Source organism: Diabrotica undecimpunctata, chromosome 5, assembly GCF_040954645.1.
Source record: "Diabrotica undecimpunctata isolate CICGRU chromosome 5, icDiaUnde3, whole genome shotgun sequence".
Classification (NCBI taxonomy): domain Eukaryota; kingdom Metazoa; phylum Arthropoda; class Insecta; order Coleoptera; family Chrysomelidae; genus Diabrotica; species Diabrotica undecimpunctata.
Genome location: NC_092807.1, coordinates 129,647,772 through 129,675,270, shown reverse-complemented (window position 1 = coordinate 129,675,270; position 27,499 = coordinate 129,647,772). Strand labels below are relative to the sequence as shown.

General features: G+C 32.8%; 1 protein-coding gene across 1 annotated transcript in view; it reads right to left on the bottom strand.

Annotated features, from left to right (window-relative positions):
* Positions 1-27,499, bottom strand: part of Ac3 (Adenylate cyclase 3) — a 399,292-nt gene that overhangs the window by 323,197 nt on the left and 48,596 nt on the right. The gene's annotated exons all lie outside the window — the stretch shown is intronic.

The following is a 27,499-nucleotide window of genomic DNA, read 5'->3' as shown; positions in this document are numbered from 1 at the left end:
TCCACATTTGGCACTTGTTCCACAATTTCTTTATCACTTAAAGCTTGAAATGTTTCTACCTGATCGTCGTCTGAAATGTAGGAGTAAAAATCAGTTCCAAATTCTTTCTGGTTCACATTAAATTTTTGTATTCACTCTGACAAGAGTATTTCGTCATCTTCGTCAACATCCCAAACATTGGGAGAAACATTTTTTTTTTGAAGAGAGTTCTTGTCCCATTTTCTGAATTCTTCTTAAAAAAAGCAGAAATCATCCTCGCTTTTTTGTCCGTTGTGTAGTTTACAGGCAGTGGTTTTATGTTTTTGAAACATCTAGGATGTAAACTTTTCCCAATAACCAAAAGCTATCTTTTTCCTGTACCTGTCATGTTTGCAGAAACAAAAGTAGCAACTCTTTGTTTTAAAAGCATTCCACCGATACATTTTTGATTTTTGAAATTTAAAGTTTTGTCTGGCGTTAGTTTGTAAAAGACACCAGTTTCATCGCCATTGAAGATATCTTCATCTTTGTATGGTTGCCTTAGTTGTGGCCATGTGTTTTGTAATCAATCACCTGTCACGTTCTCGTCCACACATTTTGCCTCTACAACAACTATTTTTTCAAAGGAAATTAAGTGCGGGGCTTTAACCCGATCTAGCCAGCCATTAGAGCATGTGAAATCTTCACCAAACAGTTTTTGAACTCTGTAGCTTTTTCCTTTAAAAGTGGCCCGGACACAGGAATATCAGAACTGGGACACTGCTTGAACCATTTGAGTAGAGCTGAATCTACATCACCACGAATGCACTTCCTAATCTTTTTTACATTTACTCATTTAAAATTGTGTCCTTGTTTTTTAGGATTGAACCGACAGTCGAATTAACAAGTCCAAATTGCCGACATACACCACCAATTTTTCGAACACTTTCAAATGCTCTTACAACACGCACTTTATCTTTAATAGGCAAAGCCTTCTTTTTAGTACTACAACTTGCCATATTAAAAAATAAAATGAAAAATAAAAAGTAATTATTAAATTACTTACTAAATTAAATTAAATTAAATTAAAAACTACTAAATTAAATTCTAAAAATAAAACTAGACGAACACAATTTCATGGTAGCGAAAATTTCTTAAACTGACTGATCTAAAACAGAAAATTTGACTGTTAGGATGGCACTGATAAATGAGAAATCATAAAGTTGTCAAGGTCACATAACTCTATACAGAAGGGATAATCGAGCTCTCTCATATTCTTGAAAGGAACAATGCCGCAAAGCCAGAAACGCGTTGCACTTTATTCTTCATAAAATAAAAACGACAACCTACTGTTAAATTTTAAGACGCTATAGACTATTATAGGCTTACTTTACTTTTAGCAATAAAACCGGGTTTTTAATAATGTTATTGAATAGTAGGTACCACCTAAACCACTGGTATTATATGAGTTAATATTTTTGTTGAAAGAAATAAATTCTTAAAAATATTTAAGTAGATATTTTATTTTATTTATTTTACTTACTTTATTTTCAACAAAGAACCAATTTAGAGAATTTAACACCTTCTTCATTGGGGTACGGCGAGTTATTTTAAGAATTACTCTAATTACCCAATTTTGTAGTTGTTAAATTTTTTAAGATTCAATAAAAATAAAAATGGTTAGCAATAGTCAAAATAATGTTAAATATTTGTTTTATATACCGTGATTTTGGTCTAAGTTGACAAATTTTAAGATATTCTGCTCAAGAATTATAGTTTTTGTAATATTTTGTTATGAATGTACTCAAAGTGATTATCACAACTCATAATATTATGAAGCTGAAATTCCAAATATTTAACTGTAGTAAGGGAAAGTAGCCTAATTTCGGATACCATTTACAATTAGTGTCATATTTTTCACCTAATAACACATTTTAAACTTTTATCTACTCAAGAGTACTTGCAGAGTAATATAGAAACTAATTTTATTATCATAGACAATTTATTGAAAATCTTTTTTACAAAAAATATTGTTCAATAAAATTAGTGCTTTTGTATGTCAAAAATTTTAGGGCTCCTAATTTCGGATACCCTATCCGAAATTAAGACACCATTTTGTTCATCATAAGAATAGTTACACATCTTGACAAAAGTCGCAAATATAGGTTTTCTTCTTATCAGCATTGGCGCACATCTCATGACACCACTTGAAGCACTTTATACACCTTATCCACTTCTCACCGTGTGTATCTTCGGAATATAAACTGTCACAAAACATACATTCTGTGTCTCCATCTTCATCGTCTACATCCATATCAGAATCATCATTCAAAATAAGGTCATCACCAGGATGTGAAGTGTCACTACTACTCGATTCAATTTTTTTCTTTTGCTTTTTTTGGCGTGGAGTTTTTTTTCTGTTGACTTGGTTTAATTCGTTGCTTATTTTTGGTTTCTTTTCTTTCAAAGACTTTTTTCTTTCTTGTTCGGCTACACTTCGTTCAAGTTCATCTTTATAAGGTGTACTAGTTATTATCCAACTAGAACCTTTTCGAGGATTTTTTTGTTTGTTTGTTTGTGAGGTATAACTGCAAGAAGGCAGTGGACTAATATCCTCAGCTCTTATCATAGTTGCCGTAGTTTCAGTTGCATTTCCATTGGATGATTTATTTGTTAAGTTATGTTTTGGAGGTGTTCTTTCGATAATGCTTTGTGGTTCTGGTCTTGACTGACCTCTTGTTGGTAATACTTCCCCATGATTTTGATTTATGGGTGGTGGTGTTCTTTCTCTTTGTCTCTCCATTATAAAATCGTGATCAGAAAAGTTATTTTTATTAAAAGGATATATTCCAGATTTGCGAAAACCATTCGCGGAAATTTCTGCAGTAGCACTTTTCAAATATGCCGGGCACATAAGCTTACAAATTTGATACGAGTTTATGGTGCGTCCAGGATTTTGCCTTAACCACATCTCAATTTGTTGCGAATAATATGTTTTAAATGTTGACATAAAAGACAAATCTAGAGGTTGTAGTTTGTGTGAACTGTGCGGCGGGATACACAAAATTGTAACGAAATTTGCACGTCCTGCTTCTATCACATCTATATTTCTTGTGTGGCTGTAGTGACCATCAAGAATAAGCAGCACTGGGTCTTCACGGGATGGTTTCACGTGAGCTACGAAATGCTGTAGCCATTGGGAAAAAATGTGCTGCTGAATCCAACCTGATGGATGGCAAGCTGCAATAGAGCCAGGCGGCGATCCATCTAATAATTCCACTTTCATGTTCTTTCTTGGAAACACGAATAATGGAGGGACAAACCCACCAGCAGCATTCATACAAAATACAACAGTAACTAATGCGCCTCTTTCAGTCGCGGTAACAGATCCAACCTGTTTTTTTCCTTTTAATGTTATAACACGAGTATTCTTGGACTGAACCGTTGTTATGCCACTTTCATCAACGTTATAAACTCTTGCGGGGTTGAAGTTAACTTTTTCCATTGACGTTTCTAAAAGATCATAGAATCTGCTGACATTTTCTGGGGTAAATCCCTTAATTCGGGCTTTCGAGATTCCTTGTGGTTTTCTAAGGGACAAAACTGCGTTTCGCCTCATAAATCCCCTTAACCATTTTTTACCGGCAGATTCGGCATGGGCAAATGGATGACGAAGACCATTTCGTAAAGCTATTTGATATGCAAGTCTCTTGATATCAGCGGTCCCAATTCCGTAAAATCGCCGGTCCATTTCTAGGCAATACGAGACTAAATCTGCTTCCATTTCTGCAGAAAGTACTGGTCTTCTTCCAATTTTAACAGCAACCAACTGCTCCGGAGTTTTATTTTCTTGCTTAACATAATCTTCCAGAGTTGATTTCGAAACAGCAAATAACTTCGAGGCTTTAAGATACCCCATTTCCTTTCCCCTGACGGCACGGATAGCACGTATCATTCGGTCTGGATCCCATTGTTTATGTTTTTTACTTGTTTTTGGCATTTTCTTCTGAAAAGAAACAAAAGTTTTTATGCTAACATGATCATCAATTTAAGGTTCCTAATTTCGGATATCCGAAATTATGGGACTTGTACTATCCGAAATTAGGAATTTTTTATTTTTAAGGTTAGGGCTCTCTAATTTATATGTGATTAAAATCTGCTTTAAATTAGTAGCAAAATCAAATAAAACAGGTTTCTAGCTTACCCCTGCCAAAAGATCAAACTTCAAACAGGAATAAAAACACGAAAAAATAGGCTTTGAAATAAGACCGAAAAAAAACTGCACAATAACGTTTGGTGGTTTCGGCACTGCCATCTAACGGGGAGCAGCTCTACTACCAAAACAATTTAAGATAATGTTCTCTGTGGCATTCAGCGTGACATACGTATAGGTTTCTGTTCGCAAATAAAGAAACTTTTTTAGATACACCGCTATCCGAAATTAGGCTACTTTCCTCTAACCACATCAATTTTTTTATTATTGATATTTAAATTTATGCTCTCAATATCAAGTAGGCTATATTTATGTTTGTTAATAAAAACCATTGCATAACAAAAACCATTGCACTTATTTTTCACATTCAACTTCAGTTTGTTTATTTTTAAATATTTATAAACCATATCTAAAATACTATTTATTTTTTAAATAGCTACATCAAAATTTTTATCACTAGAACAAATTAGAGTATCAGCGGCAAATTATCTTGCATTTAATATATTTACTCATAATATCTTAATAAATCTACATAGAATACTTTTGGTATAACAAAAAAAAACATTTTAGTTGAACATCATACGTTTTAGAATCCCTATGCGTTAATCCGGCCACGTTTTAGTGATTATATAAATTTCTAAACTTGGAGATATTACCGTCAGATAGATTATAACTATTATTATTGGAAATATTTACTGAAATAATGGAATGATCAGTTTTTTTGTCAATATTAAACACACGTATATTATCTTGATTAGAAAGCACATAATCTACCAAAGTTTTGCTAGTGTCAGTAATACTGGTAGGATTACTAATACATATATTGTTTTAGCCCAGCCGAAAACAATGTTTTTATTTTTTTTTCCCACAGAAATTACTAGCCAACAAGTCTATATTAAAATCACCAACTATTATCCGTTCACAAATTGTTGAGAGCACGAAATGTGCCTCAAACTCATAAAACGGTCGTAAATCATAGGCGTTTCTGAGGTGTTTATTCATTATATAATAATATAATGCTTTAATACTGTTATATATAATATTAATAATATTTTAATACTAATATATTTAGCAAAAAACCAATTAAAACTTTTACGGCTAATGTTGGTTATTATATTATATTAATAAAAATAAGAATTTAACCATTAACAATTTTGTAAATAAGAATACCTTATCTCTTTGGATATTTCACTACTAATCTTCGCGTTTAATCACTTTACTAGAAAACCTGGAATTCATATCCGAAGGTACTATTCGTTGCAAGATAATTGGTAATATCTATTCGGTCTTTACTTTGGGAGTTCATTGTAGGATGGAATTCCCAATATTTTTAATAATATAATGGGTATAAAGATGCCGGCTTTAAACTTAACTTAAAAGGGTGAAGTTATTACGAACGAAAACAATTTTTTGTTTAGTACGTTTTTGATCGCATGTAATTTACGGCTCGTTGGTGTTTCCGCGTCTACGGCAGTAATTAGCGTCTCGAATATTTCTTTTGCGAATTATATGCAGTGCGTGAGTGATTTTTTGATCCATATACCTACGAATATATACGTACCTTTCGCTCGTGCTCGTTTTGTTGGAATATTTGTGATGGCTTCATCATCAACATCATAAAGTTTTACACCGGTAATGTTGCGTACAGTCAGTAAGTCTGTCTATTCACCAAGAGAGAAGACTATTGTTCTGAATGTTCACGATGCTCTGGTTTCTCAGAATCCCACAAACACTGTTCGCAACATAGTCGAAAGTTGTGCCAACATGACTGGCGTAGGAGAGTCAACTATATATAGGTTCCTATCAGAAAGAAAAAAACACGGTATAGCTAACCCAAAGACAAACGAACACTTAAAGAGAGGGAAAAAGCCTATTGAAATTGATGAATTTGCCAAAAATGGTATTCGAAGGAAAATTCATGGATTTTTTTTTTTCAAAAAAGAAATTCCTAACCTAAACAAAATTTGACAAGAAGTTATAGACAACCCGGATTTTTCTTATATCGGACGAACTAAATTGTGGCAAGTTTTAAAAGAATTAAATTTCCGGTAAAAAATATATTAAGCTCCAGGCAAGCCTTTATGGAAGATTAGTCTACTGGTATCTCCCCACCTTCTGGTAAAGGCAGCAGATTAATAATTTCTCACATTGGCAGTGAAAAAGGATTTGTTAAGCATGGTTTGTTGGAATTTCAGTCCAAAAGCACAAAGGACTATTACGAGGAGATGACAGCTGATGTTTTCGAAGAGTATTTTGAGCAGATGATTGAACACATACCACCAAATTCAATTATAGTATTAGATAATGCACCTTATCATTCACGACTAGTAGAAAGACTTCCTACGACTGCGTGGAAGAAACAGGATATTCTTGATTGGCTGCGGAATAAGTATCCGCCTTACGAATATGGAATGGTAAAAGCAGAACTTTTAAAAATTGCCCGGCAACACAAATCTAAGTTCAAGAACTACGTAATTGACAAAATGGCGGAAAGGCGAAACATCACAGTCCTTAGACTTCCACCCTACCACTGCGAAATAAATTCAATTAAACATTGGTGCATATTTGGGCAAAATTAAAAGTTGTGTGGCTAGAAAAAATACGTCATATAAAATACAAGCTGTACGTGAATTGTTATACGAGTCTTTACAACATATTACAGAACAAAACTGAAAAGATGCAGTAAGACATGTAATAGAAGAAGAACAAAAAATGTGGGATCTTGATAACATAATTGATGTGACAGTAGAGACACAACCGCTAATTATTAACCCTCAAGACGACTCTGATTCCGAAGTTGATCCTATTTATTTTGAATTTGAATAGTTTTCTAATCGTAATTATATAAGGTAGGTAATAGTAGTTGTAATCGTAAGGTAATAAAGAGGAAACGCGTAAAATGTCGCCTGTCAAAATGTTCAATGTGTTTTAAATGTTTCCAATTTTTTTTTCTAATCCTGAGAAAACTAAAAAGCATTTTTGAAAACTTTAAAGGCAGAATGACATATTTATTAGAATAAATTAAAATTTTCTTTTGCATGCAATATTTTCAATTAAAAATTATACTATATTTTCTCTTTTATTTTCACCCCTGTTACATAACATATTAAAATAAACATTATTTTAGTAATGTAAATGTAAATGTAATGTAAAAGTAATAATGTAATATTTCATTCTGCTTTTAAATTTTTCAAAAATATTTATTAGTTTTCTCCGGATTCGAAAATAATGGATACATTTAAAACACATTGGAAATTTTTGCCAGGCGACATTTGGCGTCTTTCCCCTTAATTAAATAAATGTATCTTTTACAAATGGCAAGAAACTTTTTATTTTTGAATAAAATAAATAAGTTTTATTAAAAAATACAATTTACATAAGTAAAATTTAAAAAATATATTTATTTAGTTCAAATAAATGTTTCAATCATATGCTCTACGACACTGGTCGGTCATCTGTAACCATTCAAAATACCCTCGTAATAGGATTATAAGGTATTGTATTCCTTCAGATACAAGGTGGGTTAGTCGAAAACATCTTAAACCGTCAGTTTCAGGTTGGTTTTTACTATTATATCGTATTACCTATCCTCTCTGTATTTCAGTTCTCTAATTAGGTTTAAACTTGTAGTAAGCTTATAACACACAACGATAGTTTGCAGTCAATTAAGCATCACATATTTCTTTTCAATCTTCAATAAATTGAGCATCCGAACTGGATGGTAAATGGTAGAAACACCTCACCAAGTAAACCATAGATTTAAAAACAACTTTGCACCATTATTTATCACGCAATTTAAATGTTTTAAAATATGAAAAATTATAATGTTTGTTGATATATAACATAACATACAGCTTATAGTTGAGTCACAGCGAATATGGCAATGAGTTTCAAGTTTCACTTTAATATGTTCAACATCTCTAATATCATCCTAGTTTAGCGCAGTAAAATTATTTCGGGGTTATAGCAGGTTATGTGTTCTTGGACTTGATCTTTATTTTTTACTATGCTTTGGGCGTTGGGATAAATTATTTCGGAGACTATTTCACTAGACTATTTTTAACTTATAAAACGTCATGGCAACGCCATGTTTCCTTCTGACAAAACTCCTTCCTGTCCGTGATTTCTCAACGACAAAATTATGACAAATCCGTCTCAAAGGTGTTTGGTAATTTTGTTGTTGTCAGTTCGACAAACGTCATTGAGGCATAATCAATTGTGGACAGATATAATGAATTCAGACAAAAAATCAAGATCTGGATGCCAGTCGGGTAAAGAAATAAAAAAAAATGGTTTCGGAAAATGTCCCATTGAAATAATTACTATTTAAATGGGAATAAACCACAATTAAATGTTAAAGTAGGGGAGGTGGGCCTAAGACGGGATATGTAGGTAAAACGGGAAATGCTATTTTGGACAACACGGCAACGTCGCTAGTTTAGTTTTTTCCTACGGCTAAGTGTGACGCATACTGGTTATTGTTGATGTGTGTTGTCGTCGGTGCAATTTTGTAAGTAAAACGTAAGTATTATTTTTTTTATGATTTATGTAAAGGGTCGAGCTGATATTTATGATAACCTAACGAGTTCCTAGCATGTGCAAAACGCATGGTATTCAGTCGCGGCTGTGTTTACGCGAACTCGATAAGGTTAGGTTAGATTTCATGTATGAACTTCTGCTGTCAGTGTCACACAGTCCTTACGCGCTAAATTTAAAAGTGTGGCTGTAGAGTGTAGGTAAAACGGGATTCCCATGTAAAGTTTTACCTACATATCTCTTTTATATATGATTTTATTTATTTCCAGATGCCTTCCAATTATAAAAGGAAATCTAACCGCAATTCGTGGTCCGAAGAGTCGATGGCTAGAGCCCTGGAGTCTGTACGAGATTGTACTCATGGTTTTCTGAGTGCTGCGAAAACGTTTAATGTTCCCAAGTCAACACTAGAACGAAGATTTAAGGATATAAATCAAGTAGCAAAAGGAACCGCAAAGAAACTTGGCAGCAGGAAGTTAACATTCCCGGTGGAACTGGAACAAAAGTTAGTAGAATATACAAAAAACATGGAAATGATGTTATATGGATTAACAACAAGAAGTATTCGTAGTCTTGCATTCCGATTGGCTGAAATTAATATTATCGAACATCATTTTAACAAGACCACCAAACTAGCTGGATGGCACTGGTTACGGTCGTTTTTGCAGCGACATAAGCTCTCTTGCGATTGCCAGAAGCTACTTCTGCAGCTAAGGCTCGAGGCTTCAACAAACAAGCAATAACAATTTTTTTTCAAGATAAGATGAAGTTTACTCCAAATCGAATTTTCAATGTGGACGAAACGGGGATCACAACAGTGCAAGGGCGTCCATCAAAGGTAGTGGCCTTGGGAGGTAGAAAACAAGTGGATACACTCACATCAGCAGAGCGTGGTGAGTTATCGACTGCAGTGATCTGCATGAGCGCTAGTGAAATATTCATCCCACTGATGATCATTTTTTCCAGGGTAAATATGCAGCAGCACTTTATGCATGGCGTTCCACCAGGAACTTTGAAAGTAACACATAAATCTGGCTGGATGCAGATTGATCTATTCACTAAATGGTTTGATCACTTCCTCATCCACATTCAAGCCTCTAAAGACAATTCAGCATTACTTATACTCGATGGACACAAAACCCACACTCAAAATATTGCCGCTATAGAAAAAGCAAGGGTGAATGGTGTGACAATTTTATGTTTACCTCCACACTGCAGTCACCGTATGCTGCCGCTCGATGTTTCGTTTATGGCACCGCTAAGTACCTTTTATACTACACAAGTGAAAGTTTGGCTGAGGAAAAATCCAGGCAAGTGTGTAACTCTACCCTAAATTGGTTCATTATTTAGCCATGCTTATCTACAAGCTTTAACACCGTTGAACGCCATAAATGGGTTTAAGAAGACCAGAATTTATCCAGTAGACCGTACTGTCTTCACAGATGACATGTTTGCAGCTTCTCTGCCTACAGAGAGACCATTAACTGAGCCTAATGGAGACGATAGCGCAGTATTATCAGAAGAGCCCCCAGAACGCCCAGATTCTATTGAAATTCCTAGGGAAGTTACGCCAGTGGAACAAATCGGACAAAACGGGCAGTCACTGGGTTCAATCGAATCCGAAGAAAATGATTTTCCAGTTGAAGACGATATTAGACCATCCACTAGCAAAATTGACCACTATATTTCTCCTCAAAAAATTGCCCCCTACCCAAAGGTGGCAGATAAGGTAGCTCTAGAAAAAAACAAGGAAGGTGAAGAAGAATTAGAGAAGTCTTTCAAAGAGCAAGAAGGGAAAAATAATAGAGTGAGCGTTAAAAAAATTAATGCTAATACAAAAATTAAATCTCTTCAAAGCAATAGCCAAAATAAACAGTCTTCAGAAATAAACATTAAGAATAAAAACAAGTCAATGTAGTTGGATAATATTGAAGTTACAAGAGGGAAAAGGAAGAAGTATATGAAGAAGGAAAGTAGCAGTAGTGAATCCGAAACTGAAGAAGTCAACGTCGCATGTTTATATTGCAGCAACAATTTCTTAGAAGACAGGCCCGGCGAGGGTTGGAAAAGGTGCTGTGGTTGCCATAAATGGGCGCATGACGCTTGCGCTAATGCCGAGGATGACGAGGACACATTTGTATGTGATGTGTGCAAATAATGTCTAATAATCTTCTGTTTCGGTTCTTTTTATAAAAATTAACTTTAAGAATATATCATTTGTGCAAAATTCTTATTCCGTTTTACCTCTATGTTATTTCCCGTTTCACCAACACTTATAGGTAAAAAGAGAAACTGTGCATCTGTTTGAATATAAATTTTTTCTGACTACGTTTTTCAGAATTATTCATAAGATTGATCACAATGTTTTACATAATTGACTAATAAGAGACAAGCACCATAATTGAGTCTTATTTGACTTTATATTTGTGCTTCAGAAAATTTCAAAAGAAAAGTATCCCGTCTTAGGCCCACCTCCCCTACGTTTATTGACGTTTTAATTTCCACTTCAGAAATTGAAACGTCAATAAACGTACTTTAACCTTTAATTGTAGCTTATTCCCTTTTAAATCGTAATTACTTTAAAATGCCACAAGAAACTAGCTTCAGTACCATTGAACACGCAGAGGTCCAGAAGCTCTATTTGGGCCCAATTTTCGAAGTTCCTACGGGTGAAAAATTTTACGGTTGAAAGGTGTACTACTATAACGGACCTAGCAAAAATTCTCAAATTTATGCCTTTAACATGAAAAAAGGCAATGACGAAGACTATAAAGGGTCGTCTGTAAAGTCAATGTGGAATACTACAGCAAAATGGTACAAGAAAAATATTTTACGGAGTCCGGCATAAAAATCGACCCTTTTACAGATATAACTTCCAAATGTGCAAGATTGACCAGAGATGCCAAGGGGAGGCAGCTTCAAAATAATCCAGATAAAAGAAAACTCAGCTCTAAGGGAGAGCGCCCACCAAACTGGCATGGCAAGTGGCAAGTAGCAAGTAGCACGCATCTAGCATGTTATTTAAAATGTAACCAATGCAAACAAATGAATAAAATGAATAACGTCACTGTCATTTTGGTGTGCGCTAAGTCATTCGTTTTCATTGGTTACATTTTAAGTAACATGCTAGACGCGTGCTACTTGCTACTTGCCACTTGCCATGCCAGTTTGGTGGGCGCTCTTCCTAAAGCTACGATGAGGAAACCCCCGATAAAAAAAATAATAATTTTTTTACCTTTGCTCATTTGAACTTGCTTGGAGAGGCAATGAGGCCGTAAACTGCAACATTTTTTTAAAGGAATTTGATGTTATGGAATAATTTACAGGCCGAAATAAATACAACAGCATTTTTCAAAATAAATCGAGGCAGTTCGAAAAGCTTGGCAAGCAGCAAATGGCTGATAAGAAATTCATCAAACGAAAATTTATGCCCAATTAGATTATTTTTGAAATTAATGGAAAAAAGTGGACCATATAGTTTATCAGACACACTCTTTTTTACCGTTTACCTTAACCAGAAGGTCTTGGTTTAAAAACTGTCCACTTGAAATCAACACCGTACCTAAGTGGACAAAAATGTCAGCTGAAAAAATTGGAATAAACACAAAAAACAAAAAATAACAAACCATTCTCATCGATCTTCAGCTGTGTCAGCCTTGTTTAAGTAAGTTAAGTATAAGATATTTCTAAACAGGAGTTACTTAAATTACCGGGTCACTCAAGAGCAAGCTCTCTAAAGCCATACCTTCAGCTGGATTCCAGTCACCACCAGAAGTTGATCGAAAATCTCAGAACAAGAAATTAAGCTGGCCCTTGGAGTTCCCAAATGTTACAGGTTAATCATACACAAAATTATGCTTTGGTTGAAAATAATGGGCAAACTACTAGAGTTTATAATAATTTTAAATTAAATATTGTTAACAAATAAATAAAGATTATGTTTCGTTGATATGGTGCATTGATGCGTGACATAGTCTTATCGAATATCATTCTAGAGAAAATTATTTACCGACAAAATTTTCTCCTAGTTTTATTTAAGTTTGTTGCCTTTTGGCAATTTTCGATTATGGAATTTTGACAAAATCACTCGACTGACGTCTCGTGATTTAACTGTCAAAATTTAATTCGCGAAAATATTGCCAGCAAAATTGTCTCTCTTATGATATTGTATACGATTAAAGGTATATTAGGGTTTTTTAAGTCTTTTTACGGATGGTTTTAAAGCGATAGTTGGTTTATTATTTATATATCTAATGGTTTTGGTAGCATCAACGGTATCAATTAAAGTCTGTAGTTTATTTTTAATTCCTGTAAAATATTTAATAAATAGTCTGATGCATGGAATAGCAATTAATTGTTTATTTTTAAAGACTATAAGGCATATTTAGATGAAAAACAAATTTGGCATCTTCTTTTAAGTAAAGAATATATTTGAGTGGCCTAATCCTGCTTCCCACATATTTTTCAAAACTAACCACTTTTAAACTATTTTTGTCAATATTAAAATTATTTAATATTTTCCCAATAGCTGTTGCATCTTCACAATCACGCGCTGCTTGCTTAATCATTTTTTATTCATTCACGTTACAGACAATTATGTTAGAAGCCAGACTGTTTCTCTGTCTACTGAATGACAACTATGCAAAAACTCAGTTACTACTTTTCCTTGAACTGTCAACTTCCTGTGTTAATATGCATTTTCTGACGTTCCAGAATTTACGCACATTTCGGAATTTTTTATTGATATCTAGAACATTCGACATTTTTAGTCATTTTTTCTTTTCGTCAAGGAGCTTTTTATAATATGCAATAAATCTTATCGAACTATCATAATAGTGCTCCTTACTTTATAGTTATTCGCCTCGAATAACTGATCTATCAGGGATCGACCGAAGCCAATAAGGTGGATCCATTCAATGATATGTTACTCTTAATATAAATTACCTTGGGTTTACTTGTAGCTGAAAACTGTATGCGGTAGGCGCCATCGTTTATTTTCTGCAGGACGGTGTACAAACTCTCTCAAATTCGTTTAAGTTTCGTAAAAAGTTTTTACGTTTAGGTTTGTATAACAATACTTCACCTCTTTCAAAATTTATCCCGGTAGCACGTATGTTGGGCTTGATCTTGGCTGTATCACTTTAAATCTTTAAACTTATGTGGGAAAATTTGTAGACTTCTTCAAATTTTTCTTTCAAATTTCCGGTGACAGTTCTTCTTTGCAATGAGGCAATCTTCAGAAAGATCTTGAGGAAACTTAATTTCCATTTCGGTGGTGATCATCGATGGAGAATATCCGGTCGCTTTATGTTTGTAACTTCCATAGGCCAACAGGAAAAGAGAAATTAAAGTATCTCAATATTTCTGATTATCAGCGATAAACAATAAAAGGTATTGAAAAACAGTTCTACTGTATCTTTTGACCATTTCGTCTGATTGCGGATAAAGAGGTGCAATGTTTTCTTTTCCAAGATTTTCAATAATTCAAAACCTTTTCCTTGATTTCTAAATGCTTAGTATCTAGCAGCATAGGTTTTTCAACATTTGTTCTAACCTTCTCGCCGACATAACGTAGGGTTAGTTGTGTTAGTTTTATTTTAAAGATCGTTTTTAGGGACCAAGTTTTTCAAAACAATTCGAGGCAGTTCGAAAAGTTTGACAAGCAGCAAATGGCTGATAAGAAAATAATAACGAAAATTTACGCCCAATTAGATTATTTTTGAAATTAATGGAAAAAAGTGGACCATAGACTTCTTCAGATCAGACACACTCTTCCTTACCATTCACCCCAACCAGAAGGTCTTGTTTCAAAAACTGTCCACTTGAAATAATCAACACCGTATCTAAGTGGACAAAAATGTCAGCTGAAAAAATTGGAGTAGACACAAAAAACAAAAAATAATAAACCATTCTCATCGACCTTCAGCTGTGTCAGCCTTGTTTAAGTAAGGTGTTTCTAAATAGGCGTTACTTAAATTACCGGGTCACTTAAATGCAAGCTCTTTAAAACCATATCTTCAGCTGGATTCCAGTCACCACCAGAAGTTGGTCGAAAATCTCAGAACAAGAAATTAAGCTGGACCTTGGAGTTCCCAAATGTTACAGGTTAATCATACACAAAATTATGCTTTGGTAGAAAATAATGGGCAAACTACTAGAGTTTATAATAATTTTATATTTAATATTGTTAACAAATAAATAAAGATTATGTTTCGTTGATATGGTGCATTGATTGTCGCGTGAAATAGTCTTATCGAATATAATTCTAGAGAAAATTATTTGCCGACAAAATTTTCTCCTGGTTTTATTTAAGTTTGTTGCCTTTTGGCAATTTTCGCTTATGGAATTTTGACAAAATCACTCGACTTACGTCTCGTGATTTAACTGTCAAAATTTAATTCGCGAAAATATTGCCAGCAAAATAGTCTCTCTTATGATATTGTATACGATTAAAGGTATATTAGGGTTTTTTAAGTCTTTTTACGGATGGTTTTAAAGCGATAGTTGGTTTATTATTTATATATCGAATGGTTTTGGTAGCATCAACGGTATCAATTAAAGTCTGTAGTTTATTTTTAATTCCTGTAAAATATTTAATAAATATTTTGATGCATGGAATAGCAATCAATTGTTTATTTTTAAAGACTATAAGGCATATTTAGATGAAAAACAAATTTGGCATCTTCTTTTAAGTAAAGAATATATTTGAGTGCCCTAATCCTGCTTTTCACATATTTTTCAAAACTAAACTATTTTTGTCAATATTAAAATTATTTAATATTTTCCCAATAGCTGTTGCATCTTCAGAATCACGCGCTGCTTGCTTAATCATTTTTGATTCATTCACGTTACAGACAATTATGTTAGAAGCCAGACTGTTTCTCTGTCTACTGAATGACAACTATGCAAAAACTCAGTTACTACTTTTCCTTGAACTGTCAACTTCCTGTATTTATATGCATTTCTGACATCTGACGTTCCAGAATTTACGCACATTTCGGAATTTTTTATTGGTATCTAGAACGGATCGACCAAAGCCAATAAGGTGGATAAGTTCAATGATATGTTACTCTTAATATAAACTACCTTGGGTTTACTTGTAGCTGAAAACTGTATGCGGTAGACTCCATCCTTTATTTTCTGCAGGACGGTGTACGAACTCTCCCAAATTCGTTTAAGTTTCGTACAAAGTTTTTAAGTTTAGGTTTGTATAACAATACTTCACCTCTTTCAAAACTTATCCCGGTAGCACGCATGTTGGGCTTGATCTTGGCTGTATCACTTTGAAGCTTTAAACTTATACGGGAAAATTTGTAGACTTTTTCAAATTTTTCTTTCAAATTTTCGATGAACGTTCTTCTTTGCAATGAGGCAATCTTCAGAAAGATCTTGAGGAAACTTAATTTCTCTTTCGGTGGTGATCATCGATGGAGAATATCCGGCCGCTTTATGTTTGAAACTTCCATAGGCCAACAGGAAAAGAGAAATTAAAGTATCTCAATATTTCTGATTATCAGCGATAAACAATAAAAGGTATTGAAAAACAGTTCTACTGTATCTTTTGACCATTTCGTCTGATTGCGGATAAAGAGGTGCAATGTTTTCTTTTCCAAGATTTTCAATAATTCTAAACCTTTTCCTTGATTTCTAAATGCTTAGTATCTAGCAGCATAGGTTTTTCAACATTTGTTCTAACCTTCTCACCGACATAACGTAGGGTTAGTTGTGTTAGTTTCATTTCGAAGATCGTTTTGACGTGACAACGTCTTAAATTAGGTTGTGGCTCGGAGTCACTCATGAAAAAGTGTAACGCCCGCTCACGTCTGTTACGATCAGTCACCGAACGAGAGAGAGGCCCGCCGGACCGGCGAATGCCTTGCGTCTCTCTCCCACTCAAACATGATCGGTCCGCTGCGCGCGCAGCACTAGAGAATTAGGCGCGTTAAATCGGTGCGTGCTTGTGTCTGTCTTTCTCGAGCGTTCTTGGCGTTGGAAAACCGAGAAAGCGTCATAATACAAGTTCACACGTGTGGTTAAAGTATCGTCAGCTGTGTCTGTAGTGAAAATGTGGAGTGCTTAGATTCGTCATTTACACCAACTACAACAATAAAGGTAAATAATTGTACACTAATATTTCATTATCGTAAACTATGATTGATTGATTAATTGTTAGATTGACACAAAAGTTGAGAAACTGAGTTTATAGGTTATGTCATACTATTGACAAATGTTGATAGTGTTAAGTAAATTATTAGTTTAAATCACTCTGCAATCAATCGTAATTCAGTCGATTGAGAAGAAACAGCGCGTTTCAACTGCAAACAACTATTGTGCAATTTAATAATATTCATATCAATAAATATTCTACCGAGAAAAAGACGTTGTCACGTAAAATCTTCGCCCGTAAAACCGACTTTACAGGCAACCGATTTTTTAGGGACCAAGTTTCTTTTGCAGCATTTTTAGAGCTTTCCAGACGATTTTAATAGCACATTTTTTTATCTGTTTTGATAAATTTTAAATAGGTTTCTCTGTACTGGAAGATATATTTGGTAACAAAGACGTTGGTAGTCTAGGGTTTGTCATATTTTGACTTAATTGTAATTAAAGGAAATGCCTTATTGAAAATACAAGCAGGCTGATCCAAAAAATCACTGAAATTATAGTCCACGTTTACAGAGAGAAAGTACCACCCAGAAGTTAAGCATAAATTTTGGAATTTACTAAAGTTCTGAGCGGAAAAAATCCTACCTAAACGTTGAGTTTTCAAGGATGGTTTGTAAAGGGTGTTAAACTTGGTATATTTTTCCAGTATATCGTTTTTTCATAATATTAACTTTCATGAAATACGATATGTTGTCTTAACATATCGTTAAAAATTTACGTTGATCAACGTTGCTGTCCGCCAAAGTGTTAAACTATTTATATTAAGTCTATTTAAACTTAATGCAAAATATCATAAAAAGTGATGTAGTAAAAAAATAATAATAGCAATTGAGTTTTAAAGATTTAAATAAAACATTCTGTAGCTTATAAAAAAAATGTTTTACCTAACTGATTAGGGTTACATTATCAAATTGCCATCATCACATTACATGATGTGACATCTCTATAGAAGGAAATGCTCATAATAAAATTATGATAATATATCAAAAACTCTAATAATATTTTTTGTAAACAAGGTTCAAGTCTGAATACAATTGACTACACAAGCATATAATAACCTTCACCGATGTAATATCAACTGGACTTTTGTTTTTATTATTTCGCCTAATGGTGGTTAAATAACCATAAAAAACTATATTGTATGCTATTGTTTGTATTCAACTTGCTTGCTTGTATACATATAAATTGTATATGAAATGAAAATGACATTTTTGGTTATGCTAAGGGTAAAAGAGGACCATAAATATAAGCTGAAATTTGAAAAAAAATATATGTTTGGCTTCCTACTCACTTTAACTCTCTGCTCTAACAATAACGGGTTTTGGGTTTTGTATTTCATTGCATATTTTTCTATAATTCTCATTTAAATATGTCCTGTTTTACTATCAATTTTTAAATATGTCTTCCATTTTGATTGTTTTGTTGTTTATGTCATATTACTTTTCCACCAATGTTAGTTAGTCATGTTTTGTATGAATAATATCCATTATGAGGCTCGAAGCTCTTCGATCTTGAACCCATTAGTAAAAACAAATTTATTAATATCTATCTACAGGGTGTTTCAAAAAAAGGTAACCCCGACTCTAAAGTAGGTAAAAAACTGAAAAATAATTGGGGTTTGCTTAGTAAAAAATTTTTGCGCATTTTTTACGATTTTGCTGAAAATACTGCAACCTTGTAATGAAATTTTATACAAATATGTTTTGGAAGCTGATACATCCCATGAATTTGTTTTTATATCTGATTCTCATAGAGGGCGCTAGTTACACGGATCGTACTAAGTATTGGTCAATATAACTTTTTTAAGAGTATAATTATTAATCAAATTAGGTACTCTTGGTAAAACTCGATACTGTGTACCGTTTTCGGAATATTTTGATTTGAAAATTATGAAGTAATAATTGATGCTGGTATAAAATAGTTAGTAATTAAACAAAACTCACAAGAAGAAAATTAAATTAATGACTAAGAACATAAAATAAAATTCAATTACAGTAAGTGTTCAAAATGCTCTCCGTTTTCGCGAATACACAATTCTATTCTTTTTTCTAAAGATTCCATTAACCTTCTAAACGGTAGGGGATCAGCTATGATGTCATTAAATTGACGTTGAATTCTTTCTTCCAATTCTTGGCGTGAATTTACCTCTGTAGCATAGACTTTTTCCTTAATACACGACCAAACTGCGTAGTCCAAAGGGTTAAAATCGCATGACCGAGGAGGCCAATGAGTCGGAGCTTCTGCACTACTAATCGATCGATTCGGAAAATGATTACTCAACCAATTACGACACCTTCTATCAAAGTGTGGTAGAGCTCCATCGTGCATAAAAAATAAAGATCTTCGCTCGTTTAGCGTTAAATCTTCTAATATCTCGAATAAGGAATTGTTTAAAAAATCAAGATACATATCACCATTTAAATTTCCAGGTAGAATATGATAACCTATTAATTTGTTACCTAAAGTTGCTGCCCAAACATTAACTTTAAATGAGCGTTGGTAATGTGATACCCTTTTGACTCGTCGATTCTCATCACACCAGTAGTGTGCATTATGGGAGTTAAACATACCTTGTCGCGTAATGGTGGCCTCGTCCGTAAAAAGAATGCATTTTAAAAAATTTGGATTGTGGGCTGTCCTTTGTTGCAATGTTTCACAAAAATCCACTCTAACCGGTAGATCATCTGGCAAGAGCTTTTGGACTTGATGTAATTGCTGTTCTTTCAGTATCCGCCAAGTACTTGAAGAAGAAGTATTTGTTTGTCTTGCTATATTCCTTACGCTAACTGTTGGATCTTGATGAAGTAAATTTAAAATATTATTTTCTTTATTAATTGTTCGTGTTGTTCTTGGTCTATCAGAATTTACTTAATTTGGTCTCACATTCCCAGTTTCTCGACAACGCCGTTCAACGGCTCTAAATGTTTTTTTACTTGGTAAGTTTCTTCTAGGAAACTTTTCTGCATAACGTGTCACAGCTGCATTAGAACATCCTGAACATTCGCCTAAGGTTAATAACATGTCAGTGTATTCAACATTTGAGTACATTTTAATTTGATTTTACAAATAACAAGGTTTCAAAACTCTAATTATTGTTGATTTATCGTCATAACAATCAATAAACGTCAGATTTCCATGACACACTTGGAGAAAATAGAGGTATACCTATTAGAACTTTATCATTACTACCAGCATCAACTATTACTTCATAATTTTCAAATCAAAATATTCCGAAAACGGTACACAGTATCGAGTTTTACCAAGAGTACCTTTTTCGTGTAAAATTGAATGATGTTTAAGTTTACTTGAAATTTTGATTAATAATTATACTCTTAAAAAAGTTATATTGACTAATACTTAGTACGATCCGTGTAACTAGCGCCCTCTATGAGAACCAGATATAAACACAAATTCATGGGATGTATTAGCTTCCAAAACATATTCGTATAAAATTTCATTACAATGTTGATAGTAGTTTCGGCAAAATCGTAAAAAATGCGTATATTTTTTTCTTCAACGCCCTGTATCTTCAAAACGGATGGCGTTACAAAAATTTTTTACTAAGCAAACCCCAATTATTTTTCAGTTTTTTACCTACCCTAGAGACGGGGTTACCTTTTTTTTAAACACCCTGTATATAAAAGGCTAGAACTACGCCACCTAGGAAAGAATTCTGAAATACCAACCTCTTACATTTCAATCATATTTTGTTCTTGAAACGATACGGTTGATTTATTGTTAAATCATTTTACAAATGGATGATTCAAATATCCTTACCCGAAAATTTTACTAGTTCATCAATAATCAATTGTTTCACAAAATTGCTAAAATTATAGGTTACTGTAGTTGTAAGGTAAAATTGACTTACATTAATTTACATATCTTATTACAAAAATAAACTTATTATAAAAATAAAATGACGTTTAACAAACGTCAATGTTTTACCAAAAAAAAATTAAATTAAGTAAATTTAAAATGAAATAAAATGAAATGAAAATTAAATAAAATTAAGTAAAATTAAATAAAATTTATATATATATATATATATATATATATATATATATATATATATATTTATATATATAATATGTCTATATATACAGGGTGGTCCTTAAGTAATTGTACAAAAAGAAACAGTAGATTCTACACTTTAAAACATTACGATTTAAGCCAAATTGTCTTAATAAAATATTGACGTTAAGAAAGATACAGGGTGTAAAAGTGGAAATTTAAAATTTTATTTTTCGCTATTACTTACATTTCTGTGTATAACATTTTTATGTATAAAAATTTACAACTAGGTTCTTTTGAATATGAGCAATTATTATTATGTAGCTAATAGAGGACGCCACATATGCAACATATGTGGCATAAATTTGCACTTAACTATTTTTATCTTCAAGTTACTGGTATTGGTAATAAAAAATATTAAAGATAAGATATTTTAACCAAAAATGGTATAGTTGTTAATACACTGTGCTCACAGACCAACCAGTGGCACATAATAGACCGGATCTCATACTAGTAAATAAACTTACCAGGCAAACAACACTTATTGATGTGGCGATATTTAACACCAATAATTTAAGTGTTAAATACAACTAAAAGATTGCCAAGTATAGAGATCTAGAAATACAAATCAGGAGACAATGAAGAATGGAAAGTATCTATTATTCTATCTACTAATGGTGTTATTCCCAAAAACCTCCTAGCGAACAAAAAACAGCTTTGTCTAATTGAACATCTTTATAAGGCCATGCAGAAAGCTGTACTCGTCGAGACGTCCAGATGTGTACGAAAATTTTTGGGAGATGCTCCAGCAAACCAAGTCACCTAGGGCTCGATAACAAGGAAAGAGCCCCACCAGAGCTCAATCCTTTTGATACCGTAGTATCTCGGATGAGTGAATTTTCCCCTTAAAGGGAGTATGGCTAAATCTGGACAAATTTAATGAAATGATAAAAGTTTTTTAATAAATATTACAAACATAGGCTTTTACAAGATAGATTGCCATTTACAAAATATCTCTTGGGTGACTATTTGGACAAGTACAGTTGTTTAAATAATCGCTCTGCGAAATAAATAAATTAACACTAGGCTGGGGTACTAGTGTATCGGTATTACTTAAGTACTTAAGTAATTTACTTTATTGTTGTAGATATATCATCTATATTCTTCTTTTCTTGTTGATTTGATTATTTTCTATTTTTTATATATTAACCCACTATTGAAAAGATTTCTCTCGATATCTTTCTGAAAAAATTAATATAAAATTTTAAACGAAACCAGACAACAGGACAAGCTTTATCGACTTTACCATGGTAATAACCATAAGCTCTAATTTACTTCACATTTACTTGAAAGCAGTAAGTACTAAAGAACAATTATAAATTTAAAACTTTAGAAGAAAAAAAGTTTTATCCTTTTCGCAAACTTCTTGGCAATCTGATTTTGTCGATGTCTTATAAAACTTTTTTAATAAAGAATCAGTTAGAAAAGCTTTAAATGTATAATAAGGTATAAAGTTGGGAAGTGTTTTATTGGCTTTGTCAAGTACATTACATATATGATATTCAGCTGACATGGGAAATAAGCATCACCGTTAACCTTTGTGTCTATACCAAGGTACCTGGGTATCCTTTGTAAATCGTTGACGATAGTATAAATATTTTGATTCCAGCTTCTAGTTTTTTCTAAAATTATTTAGAACGAAGAGACTTACAATAAAAACCAAAGAAAAAATGCACATAATATATTAAAAATACCTCATACCTCAATAGTCAAAGTTTTTACACCATTACGTCCACACCCGTGGCACCCGAGTAACACTCATGTTTAGTAGATTATGAAGCTGTCTAGTTTTTTATAATAAAAGTGATATAGAAAGATAAATAAAAGTTACATTTTAAACACATAGTGGACAATTACAAACATTACATGATTTTCGTGTCTTTCTTAGCCGCTTTTTCGCTAAAGACATACAAATGTAGCAATTTCCAACAATTGTGATGCGTCCAGTGGAATCTCGAATAGGTAATGACTCTGCTGTATTACTTGAATCTGTAGGTAGAGCAGAAATTGCAAGCATCACTAGTTGTTTTCCTAAGTCTTGTAGAAAAATTATACGCTTACTAGTTTCAGTAGAACTCTATGGATTATTGTCTGTATAAATTATATAGGCTGCTAGGCAAGCTACGTCTAGGATATTGTAAAAGAAGGCTACTGTCCAACGCAAAGTTCTGCGTTTAGTGGAATAATGAGAAACCATTTTGTCAATGTTGTGTACGCCTCGTTTAGGTTTACTATAGAACTGAATTATTTCAGGTTGATTTTTTGAGCCACTTAAATTATCGTTGTCATGCATTGTTGACAGCAAGATATTGTTTTTTTTTCTTTTTTGCCACATATAAACAAATGGTAACACGATCTGCACTGAATCCGTGTAATGACGATTCAGGTTCACGCTATGGTGAAGGCAGCATTTCTTGTAGAATATATGGTTTGTTTCTTTTCAAAGTACTAATTAATGATAAATTCTAAGACAACAGGAGACGGGCTAGTGGAAGACTTGTAAAAAAATTATCCATTGATATGTTTCGTCCAGAATTTTTATATCGGTAACACAAATTTTTTACTACGCGTTCACCTTAATTAGTTTTAAGTCCAGTTGAATTTTTTCCGGTATAAATTTGTCCAGTAAATGGATGCGAATTATCAGCATCACAAACCCACCAAACCTTGATGCCATACTTGGTAGGTTTTGCTGGCATGTATTGCGTGAAACGTGTCTTACCTCTAAAAGGAAATAACTGTTTATCCACAGTAAGACAATCCGACGGTACATAGTCACGAATTAAATTATCAATGAGAAGATGGAATCTATCTGTGACAGCTGCAGCTTAAATATTTTGCAAATATTCTGCACCGGTTTTGTCATTGTCAAACCGTAGGAATCTGATGATGCTCCAAAAACGATTTATGCCCATACTTGCTCGGTACAAAGGATGAGAGTATGTTTCCCATAAATCTTTTGAGTGCTTACAAACTATTCCAGATTTGTTTCGCGTATAATTATGTCACACATTACGTCACTAAAAACACAATTAAATGTATCTCTAATAGAGTTTTAGAAGAACATGCTGGGCCCGTCTTTTCACGCAAAAGGTTACGTTTTAGTGTTTGACTTGCAGTAAACGGTTTTCTGTAACAATAAAACACTGAAAACTTTGTTTTCAAAACTTCCACAAAATTTATTTTAAACTCTTATCACTAAACCTGTTTCGGCTGATTGCCTTTCTCAAGTGATCTATTTTTGGCATGCGTTTGTACTTTATAGTCTAATGAAATAGGTTGGGGAGGGGAGAACTGTTTGTCTCAAGTTGGTCATTCAAAATTATATCTGTGTTTTTAATTTGTTGATTTCCATAGATTCTGACAAAGATAGTTTAAGGCCTTTATTTTGAATATGAAGAATTTTAAATTCGTCGTTAGAAGAATGATTATGATCTAGAAGGTGAAGTGCGTATGTAGAATATGTTTTTCTATTATTAAAAGCCCTTTTATGTTCTGCTATTCGTTTATTAAAAATTCTACCAGTTTGACCGATGTAAGTTATACTATGATAGGCTGCCAGTTTATGTTGTGTGGGATGGGATGATGTACATGTATGTTACATAGATTAACAGAAATTACGATGTCATAACACAATTTTGAGACATAATTAAATATCATTACGCAAATAGCAGTAAACAATGGATAAAACGAGTAAACAATTAATAAAATGTTAAATCAAAAACTACACAAGAAAGCCCTGAAATTAGTATTTCCACCACCAGAGAAAAAACCCAGTACCTTCTGCTCGATTACATAAACAGGCAAAATATCAACAAAAATAGCCAAACACATAACAAATAAAGGAATAACACCAGCTTTCAGAACAAATAACAACCTAGGCAATTATATTAAAAACAACAAGACCCAAAATAAAAAACACTTACACAGTGGTGTGTACAAACTTAAATGTGGCAACTGCCCAAAAACTTACATCGGTCAAACTGGTAGAAAGTTGAATAAACGAATAGCAGAACATAAAAGAGCTTTCAATAATAGAAAAATATATTCTACATACCCACTTCACCTTCTAGATCATAATCATTCTTTTAATGACGAATTTCAAATTCTTCACATTCAAAATAAAGGCCTTAAGCTATCTTTGTTAGAATCTATGGAAATTAACAAATTAAAAAATACAGATATAATTCTGAATGACCAACTTGAGACAAACAGTTCTCCCCTCCTCAACTTATTTTATTAGAGACCATAAAGTGTACACGCATGCCAAAAATAGATCACTTGAGAAATGCAATTAGCTGAAACAGCTGTAGTGATAAGAATTTAAAATAAATTTTGTGGAAGTTTTGAAAACAAAGTTTTCAGTGTTTTATTGTTACATAAAATAAATTTCCATCAAGTAACAGTCGAATCCATCAATTATTTAAACGGTTTTCGTTGCCAAATCGTTTTATCTTTTGCAACCAAAACATCACTTTGGAAAGAACTGCTATAAAAATCGTCAAAATCTTCATCACTACTACCGTTGTCGTCGATATCGATTTCAATCCTATTATTAATATTAGTAAAAACGTCTTCTACGTCAGAAGCTTCATCTCCATATGGTTTGCTTTGAGGAACATAGTCCTCATCATGGATTCCTGGTTTTCGATATTTTTGTCTACTTCCACATCTATATCGTCTATAAATAATTGTTGCAAGTACTTCTGTTGCTTTTTATACGTCATTTTAAAATTGAATGATCTATATATAAAATATTGTAGAAATAAACTGTAATAACTTACCTTTTAAATTCGCTTGCACTCCCTTCTCTTCTTGCCATTATTATAAAATAAAACACGCATATAGTCACAAAAATATTAACAACTTTTAAGCACAGTTAAAGTAACACTAAAAGCAAACAAACAAAAATGCAAAGCGTCTGTTATTTTCGGAACGTACAAGCCAAGTTTACCAAAGATATCTGGGCAGCACGGGTATAGACTACCGTATTAGGTATTTGGGTATAGACATAAAGGTTTTAAACAAAATTTAATAAGCAATTTTTTTATTTATTTAAAATTTTGGTATTATTACCAGTTCTAGTTGTTAGTGGGGCCAAAGAAGTACAAAAATCGACTTAACGTTCGAAAATCCGCGCAGTAAGACGGATTGTGATGAAGTTTGTTGCATTTGATTCTTGAGAGCGTCAGGAAATTTTGTGAACTAATTCAATCATGAAGAAATAAAAAATTGTATTTTGGAAAATGCAGTTTTCAGATTTGCAAATTAAAAAAAAATAACTCAAATTATTATATAATTGAGCAAATATTGAATAAAATACGTCATTACGTCATAGGTCAAATTTTGTTACTCGGGGGTTTTTGGTCACCGAGCCGGAGTACGTAATGCCCAGTACCTACCTCTACGGGAGATTTCTGTATAATCCCTATACAATCATTCGAAACTTGTTTCTCGGGCAAAATATAATTTATTCAATAGGTTGAAATGTCAATTGGTAGTTCAGATTGCTTCCCGAGGTTGCGCTAGGAGTTTAAATCTAAACTAACATAAAGCTTTAAATTATTTTGCTTATTAAAGTTATACTTCTATACGCGCGCTCCACGTTAGAAATTTGTATGGGAGTGAATCTGTGGAATCATTACATATGTAAGATAATGAGTAAGAGAGAGACAAAAGATACATTTTCTCTCTCTTCCTCTCTCGAATATAAAAATGTTCGTTTTGTATATATATTTAATATTATATATATTATATATATACATATAATATTATATATAAATATAATAAAATATTTATTAATAATATTATTTATGTGATATGTTTTGTATTATTTATTAAATGTTCATAATTATATTAGTCTTTTGTATTTCAAAATAATAATCTCAATAAATCACTGTATGACCCAGAACTGTCAATTTTGAAATGCGTTTGTGTCATGCCCTCGGTAGTATAGTAGTCAGTATCCCCGCCTGTCACGCGAGAGACCGGGGTTCGATTCCCAGTCGGGGAGGACTTTTTTATTAATATTATTACATGGTAAATTAAACATGTAAGTAGAAGTTATGTATATTATTGTCATTTTTAAATAATTATGAATATTGCATTTTAAGTTGTATTATATTATTATATTGAATTATGTTGCAGTGTATTGTATTTTTATATTAATAACAAAATAAACAATGAATTTTACTGCAGAGTATGTGTAAAAAAATTTTTGCATTCAACTCCTTTCATACATATATGAAAATAAAAATATACATTTTCATCAAAATATTGATTCAATCCTTCATTTACTATACTCCTATTACAGGACAAATGTTGTTTATCAATTGTTAGTAAGTTGTTATTAATTCTGTTGCTCTTTCTGCTATGTCTTACCTATAGCATTACATATGTAATGATTGTGCAGATTGACTCCCAAATAAATTTGTAACGGCGAATGCGTGTATAGAAGTGTAACTTCTACCGGCAGTCCCACTGGACTGCCACACCCGTTTTTTTTTTTATTTTTACCTTAAAATTATAATAGCCAATATTATTAATTATAATAAT